This window comes from Petaurus breviceps, unplaced genomic scaffold, assembly GCF_028583685.1.
Source record: "Petaurus breviceps papuanus isolate PSGF00001 unplaced genomic scaffold, PetGlider_PUasm1.0 319, whole genome shotgun sequence".
Classification (NCBI taxonomy): domain Eukaryota; kingdom Metazoa; phylum Chordata; class Mammalia; order Diprotodontia; family Petauridae; genus Petaurus; species Petaurus breviceps.
In genome coordinates this window covers 142248-150422 of record NW_027186082.1, presented here as the reverse complement: position 1 = coordinate 150422, position 8175 = coordinate 142248, and the positions used below count along the sequence as shown (strand labels likewise).

At 41.2% G+C, this 8175-nt stretch overlaps 1 long non-coding RNA gene across 1 annotated transcript; it reads left to right on the top strand.

The window, feature by feature from the left end:
- The first annotated feature begins 275 nt into the window (after positions 1 to 275).
- LOC138167894 (uncharacterized) lies at positions 276 to 2956 on the top strand. Its single transcript, XR_011169986.1, has 2 exons — positions 276 to 1650; positions 2535 to 2956. It is a non-coding gene; the product is annotated as an uncharacterized lncRNA (long non-coding RNA).
- Positions 2957 to 8175: the final 5219 nt, after the last annotated feature.

Genomic DNA, 8175 nt, shown 5'->3' with positions numbered 1-8175 from the left:
TGTGAGTGGGGAGAGGAGGACCTTTGCCTGAGGTAGCCTGTTCTGTTTTAAAGGCTTGAGAATGTGGGTGCTTTCTACTTTATCTACCTGTGCCAATGTCATAACTACTCTGATGGCTTTCACTTTCTGGTTTTGGGACTCAGTCTTTTGGTATCTTAATAGATTTTCTAGTTTATTTCCCCATATGGCAAGCATGACGTATTTTGTGATGGATAATTATATCAGCATATTTGTAATCTCTATAGGCATTGTGAATATGGCATTGCTGATACACCTCTTCCTGTCCTTGGACCATTTATCAATTGGGTCATGACTTATATTTTTTGAATTTGATTCACTTCTCTATATATTTGAGAAAAGAGACAATCGAAATTATCCATTTTACATGTAGTAATGCATTCTCTCTGCGGTTTGGTCCTAAATTCTTCCCTTATTCATAGATCTGACAGGTAAACTCTTCCATGCTCCCCTAATTTGCTTATGGTATCACTCCTCATGTCTAAATCAGGTACCCATTTTGACTTTATCTTGGTATACAGTGTGAGATGTTGGTCTGTACTTGGTTTCTTCCATACTATTTTCCAGTTTTCCAAGCAGTTTTTATCAAATATTGTTTTTTTGTTCCCAAAGCTTGGGGATTGGTGTGACACTGATTAAGTAGATTAATTTAAGTAGAATTGTCATCTTTATTGCATTGACTCTGCCAACCCATGAGCAGTTCCTATTTTTACACTTTTTTAGATCTAAATGTATTTGTGTGGATATATTTTGTAGTTATATTCATATAACTCCTAGGTTTGTCTTGGAAGGTAGACTCCCAGTTTTTGAATATTGCCCACAGTTGTTTTAAATATTGTTCAAATGCCAAAGGAATATTTTCCCAAAACACTATTTTACTGAGAACATATATAAGGAAGGCACTCACATTGTGGTTAGTGGAAGTGTTACAAGGAACTGCCCAAGGTCTCCCTGAAAAACTGTGTAAGCAATGGTGAGACATTGTGAGACACTGGCAAAGGACCTTCGAACATGGCATGCCCGCATTAAAGAATGTGCTGTGTCTTGTGAGCACAGCAGAATTGCAGTCCCTCCAAAGAATGGTAAAATGTGTAAATTTAGAGCCCCTCTAGATGTTCATGTGGACTATCTGTGCCCAACCTGTGGTATAGCCTTCTGGGCTTGCATTGGTCTGATCAGCCTTGGTCAGACACACTGTACCTTGACCTCGACATAGTGATGGAATTCGTTCTGCTTCGAGCACAAAGATCAACAAAAACGACCAACTATATAACTAAATGTTATAATAAGGAAATATATGCTGTTAACAAATGAAAGCAATCATGAAGTGAAAGCATAGGATGTTTGGCCAGGGCACATCATACCTGGGGTATACTCAAGCATCAGTAGAACAAGAAAAAACTCTCCTTCACTTGGGTGGAAAGTCTCAAACCCCTCATTTCAGTCTAGATTGCAATGAGTATCTCTTATGAATCCTTTTCATGTTTTATCTAGAGAAGACTTTGTTTGAATATTTGACACACACTGCCAGGAAAACCGAAAAACAGTATGGCAGAAAATAGGTGAAGACCGACATTTCACCCTGTACATCAAGATAAAGTCAAAATCGGCACTTAAAGGGCAATATCATAAGTAAGTTAGGGGAGCATGGAATTGGTTACCTGTCAGATCTATGGATAAGGGAAGAATTTAGAACAGATAGAATGCATTCCTAGATATCAAATGGATAATTTGGATTGTATTACATTTAAAAACTATCTTGCAGAAGGCAAAACAGATCAACAAAGATGTAGGAAGATGGGTACACTAAGACAATGCTGGGGGAGTTAGGAAAAGGTAGAAGATCATGAAGATGTGAATTCAAATTGAGCTTGAGACATTTATTAGCTGTGTGACCCTGGCAAGTCATTGAACTTACTTGACTCAGCTTCCTGGACAGTGAAATAGAGATGATAAGAACTCCTTTCTTATAGGGCTGCTGTGAAGATGGTCAAAAGTGAATTTGGTGGAGAAAATAAGTCACTTAATTGTTTCCAGACTCCACAACCCATACCACCAAAGAGAAAGTAAAGGGTCAGTGGGTTACTCTGTTAGAACCCTGTGATGGAAGAGGGAGGTTCATCCCTGCACCTGTTGGAGCAGGTGGCAGAGGCATGGCACCTGCAGCTGCTACTGTATGGCTGCCTCCAGAGCTCCTGGTCTGCAGATCATAGGGCACCAAGCCACCATTCAGAAGGTAATGGCTCTTGCTTTAACCTGCTTGGATCTGAATTGAGATCTTGGCTGGTGGTCCCAGGGTGTGTGCCCAGTATGCCAGAGCTTTGGATGTCTGTAGAGAGGGTGCCCTCCTCCTAGTTCTGATAACAGCTCTGACAATTTTGCAAACCCCAGCAATTCAGAATTCCCCTCTTCTCTAGCAATGTAATCAGCTGTGAGGGATGCTTTCTCAAAAGTGAAGCCTCCTCCCAAGGGTTAATATTATTTCTATTATTGAGATATAGTTTACTCCCTTACAGAATCACCTCTGCAGTTGGCTGACATTGTAACACCAGGCTTTGCAACACATCTCTGCTCAGAAACACCTCCCCCTCCTTCAGATCCTGCTTCTGAGAATGTAGCAAAGAAGAAAATAGCACCTGCTCTGTCCCCAGCCCAGACTGTGCACTCCAGCAAACTCTTGCAAAAGTTCCCTCCTCTCATCTTGGGGCAAACTTTTGTAACTGATTTTGTTCTTTGTTCCTGGGGAAGATTCACGTGAGTAAATTGTGCCCCCTGAAGCCCAGGCAATGGGATAAGGGGAAGGGGGGAGCACTCTAGTTGGTTATAAAAGCACCTTGCTTCTGAGAATCAATGTGTGCTTCCCTGGCCTGAGCCATCCACAGTACCACGTGCAGTGCCCGTTCTCTTGAGAATGCAATAAACTCATTTCTGCTTCCAAGGCATGGCAGTCTTCATGCTGACACTTTTGGCACTGGTCTCTGTCCCACGCATAGTCCTCTTCATTTGAAGTTTTGTGATCGTGTTGTAATGAGAAATCATCCCGTGAGACCATTGATCATTTTAGAAGTGCATTTTTAATAATGCTGGAGACTACCTGGGGTCATGTACCCAAATCAGGCAGCCCCAAGCACATATATCTCTGGGCTTTTATAGACAATAGCTACAACATAACCGTTACCAAGGGGAAACCATAACTTAGCAGTTATGAGTGAACAGACAAAATACAGAAGCCAAAAGGTATCAATCAGTTAGTTGCCTAATGACCCATTTCTTGCCCAACTGGAGTCCCCAAGTAAACAGGAAGGGGAGGGCTGGGTGCTATGGGTTCCAGGTGGCAGGTTTGGGCAGGTCTCCTAGACAGGCTTTGTTTCAGGCAAGTCTCCTAGGCAAAATTGCCCCAGACAGTAGGAATGGGGGATGTTGACAAAATGGTGGTTACAATAATCCCCACTTCTTTTTGTCAAGGGTCAAACCCTTGACTCACAATTGGTGACATTGTACAGAAAGCTACTCATGCAGGGGCTGATACCTAGGTTCCCTTACAAGGGGAAGCTTGACTGAGTTAATATGGGATTGAGAGGTAGGAAAACAAACAAGGGCCTATAGTGAGGGCCAGGCAAAGAAGTAGTAAAGGTTCAGCTGAGGCACAGATCAGCAGAATCAGCCATGGGAATGTCCAAAACAGACTCTGGTACCAATTTTTAGCATTTTCCCTCTCCCACCCTCTGGCATCCAGGTTCATCACAGACAAGGACCAGAGCCCTGGATATCCCACAGAGTTAAACTCAGTTGATCCTAGCCACAAGCCTCAGAACTGGGTCCCCGGGAGAGTTCCTTGGTAAGGGCTAGACCAACATAACAAGGGGCTTGGCATTCATGCAAAGCCAACAGTTAGGGTCAAGTCCTGCTGGGAAGGATTTTGACCTCACAATATCAAGGTTCCCCCAGACCTTCCCTTAGGCCATTGATAAAAAGTAGAAAGTAAAAAGCATTTCACATTGGGACAATAGAAGTGCACCAGTAAAGAAACCAGGGCAGGGGGTGAACTCATCCATGAGCCCTCTTCTCCTTGGAATGTCCAGAGTACTTGGTCCCCCTTTCTAATAATCTGGGTTTTTAAGCCTTAGGAGCATGGGGGATTGACATGGAGAAAGGGCATAGTAATATTATGATGAAACACAGGAAAATATTCAGTTGAGAGAATCTGGTCCTGGATCCACCTTAAATTCATCAGGGACAGCTAATTTCACCCAAGAATGGTGGAGCCAGCCAGGGATAGAATTCACTTTGAATACAGTGGGTGTTCTAGGCAAAGCATCTTGAACCAATTTCAGGATCCTCCCTTGTGGTTCTTGCAATCTCTGTAGGAACTTAATTAAGGAAGCATTAGTAGCCTCAGCTCTTAACTTTTGTCTAATTCCTGGGAGGATAGGTGAAGGCCGTCCATACATAATTTCAAAGAGAGAAAGCCCAATTCAGTTGGGGGTGCACCTGATTCTGAGTAGGGCCAGGGGAAGAAGCAGGACCCAGTTTTCCTTTGTTTCTAGGACTGGATTGGCGAGGAACTTCTTTAGGCTCTGGTTGGTCCACTCCACTTGGCCTCAGCTCAGTCAGTACGCATAAAATTTGGCCCATTATCAGAGCCCAACCCAATGTGAAAGCCAAACCTGGGAAGGAATTCCTTCAGAATTTTTGCAACTACCAGTACATCAGTTTCATGTTTTGTGGGGAATGCTTCCACCCATCCAGAGAAGGTATGTACAAAAACCAGTAGATACAAATAAGTACCTGTCTCTCATGAGTAAGCTCATTTTTCAGGCTCCCAAATGAGTGATTTGATAGAGAGGTGTGACCCACTCCCTCCCTACTACTTCTAGAAATTCTCCCATCTGGGAAGGTTCACCAGCCCTACTAGTCCTTCCTCCCTGCCTTTTTGTTTTGTTTAACAAAGGAATCATCTGAATGTGAATAAGTTGGAAGGGACTGTGTGGGAGGAGGTGCTGGGAAAAGGGCTAGACAGGGGAGGGAAGCCACTTGGCTAGTGGCCTCATCAGCTTCTCGATTTCCAACAGCCTCAGGGGACATCCTGGTTTGGTATCTGGGGCAATGGATGATGGAAGTTTGAATACTGGGGCTGGGGCAGCTTCATTAGGATTCCTTCATTACCCAGACAAAGAATTGGGACCCAAATTCATTTGGGAGAAGGGATGAAGGTCTCAGCTTCCATAGTTTCTTCATGCTGAAAAGGGGAGTAGTTTTCTCATTGGGTCCTGAGGAGGAAGTTGACTGAAAGCAAGCATAGATCACATTCAGGGGATGATAGATGAGCATAGACTGGTATGCATTGTTTCCTGCCAACTATAAGTGAATTGGTCTGTAATTTGAGAGACACAAATCTGACAGATATATCTAGTAACAGGTAGTTGATTAGGCCAAGTACCTTTTTACTAAATTATGTAGACTAGAGAAAAGAATATAATTTTAGCCTGAAAAGCTCAGATTGAACACACACTTTAGTAGTTCAGATGTATCCCAGCCTTAGTATATGGGATAATGATCAACTTGCATTTGTACCTTTGTTTCCCAAGCTACTTTTGCCTTTGTCTATTTGTTCCCATGTCATTCAGAAAAAAACATTCTATTCCAAGGATTTAACCTTTCACTTGACTATCCAGGCAGGCAGAAGACAAGCCTAGGTAGTAATTTACCCAGTTGTTTGGCATATGGAATGACTGCACATTCAGACTGAGAACAGCAAAATTTCAAAAACCTACATTGTACTTTTACTATCTTTGACTGACTACTTGCTCTAATTAGAGAAATTTGTCATAAAAGTAAAAAGCAGGGACATGCTAGATATGAAAGGATAAAACATCCTTAGCTCTTTTTGAATTAAGATAAGAATCACTTTAAATCCATCGCATAGACAGACTGAGGAATGGCAAGCTGACAAAAATTCCTTTTCAAAGAAAGACAATGGGAAACTGAGCCATGAAGGTCCCATTTTAGATTGAGGCTAAAATTGTCCTTGTGGATAGGTTTTCTTGAAATGAACACCTATTGTCACATATTTTGAATTGTTTTTTATAATTTGCACACAACAAGCCTTTTTTTGCCCGAACTTTGTATTTGAGTACCAATTTAAGTTTATGACAAACTTTACTTTCTTTTCTCTATTGTGTTCTCTATTGTATTCTGGCCTGTGAGTTTGAAATAAAAATATGAAAAAAAATGTAAGCGAATTTCCCTTTATAAAATCTGGGATCCTGTGTCTCTTGGACTGTGTCTCTTTCTCTTTCTGTTTCCCTCTTTGTTTCTTACTTGGATTATCCATATGTTTTAGCAAACTGCCTTGACAATGAGACTGATGATCCAAGGAATGATCATTATAAAAATAGCCATTATTTCCATAGTGATTTAATGTTTGCAAAGCATTTAACAAGGAATAATTAAATCCTGGCCTCAACTCTGGGAGGTAGATGCCTTATTATCCCCATTCTACAGGTGGGGAAACTCATGAAGGATTAGGTGACATGACTAAGCCAGGGATATACAACTAGGAAATACCAGAGGCTGAACTGGAATTCAGGCCTTGTGGTTCCAAGGACAGCAAGTCATTCACCATGTCACCTAGCCCCTTAAAGAAAGCATTACAGAAATTAATGTCCAACAGGTACCAAAACATTTGAATAAAGAATTTTTCTGCCAGGAAACAACAGTACACATATTAAGTAGCAATTAATAGGGGAATGGATGAAAAAATGAAGTCTATGAATTTCATGAAATATTGAAGAGGGATGACAAACATCAGGATTTCAGAGAATAAAAACATTATGTGTATGGGGTTCCATGTACAGGATGGAATTTGGGGATATTTAATGAGGTCTCTCTTGTTGGGAGGTCTAATGAAGTCTGTGTTGCAGCAGGAAACCTTCCCTTTGTAATTAGATCCCAACATTTTGTCTCCAGTATGATTGCTCCAAGGTATAGTCAATCAGGAGCTCTAAGGGAAGCTCTTCCCACATCCATTGTTTTATCCTTCTTCATATCAGCAGAAATAAGGTTGTCTGGTAATCTCCCTCCTCCAGAGAAAAGAATGGCCACCATGATCACATTTATAAGGCTTTTCCCCACAGTGAAACCTCTGATAGAATATAAGAGATGATCTCTAGCTGAAAGCTTTCCCACACTGAAACCACAGGGAACAAAAGCTTCTTGGAATGGTTTCTCTAATTCTGAAGAAGTTCTGAACTCTATCTGAATGCCTTTCCTTTCTCCTGACTTTGATCAGATTTCTATGTCATAAGAATTCTGAGATGGGAAATAGGACATGATTGTTGTCTGAAGGCATAGCCGCTATTGATTATATTCATAAGGTTTCTCCCAAGTCTGGAAGCTCTTGCTACATATTTTAAGAGCAGTAACTAAAAGTTCTGACTCATTCATGACACTCATGAAGTTTGTCTGCAGTGGGGATTCTCAGATGTTTAGCAAAATCTGAGCTCAGTATGAAATCATTCATTTATTATATAAGAATTCTCTTCATAGGGGTGGCCAGGTGGTTCAGTGAGTAAGAGCACTGGCTCCAGTGTCGGGATGACTTGGGGATCAAATCCAGGCTCAGATACTTAGCACCACACCCAGAAATAACTGGCCATGTAACCTTGAGCAAGTTACTTAACCCTGATTGCTTTAAAAAAATTTTTTTTTAAAAGACTTCTCTTCAGAATCAAATTTTTTCCCTTTTTAGAGGGGCAATTTGGGTTAAGTGACTTGCCCAAGGTCACATGGCTAGTTTTTGTATTAAGTGTCTGAGGCTGGATTTGAACTCACATCCTCCTAACTCCAGAGCTCGTGCTCCATTCACTGCACCACCTAGACACCCCTAGAATCCATTTTTTTGAAGTTTAACAATTCTAGAGCTCTGTGTGAAAGAGTTTCAACATTAATTACACTCTTGGGGCTTCTCCCCAGTGTGAATTCTCTGATATAAAGTAAAATGGCAGCTCTATGTGGAAAAACTCTCTCTACAATGTGGATTTTCTGGTTAATAACAAATGGATAAGTATCTGAAAGTATTTCCACATTATATCCATAAGGTAATATATAGGAATAGTGATGACTTACATGGCTTCATTATATCTTGCAACTTTGCTG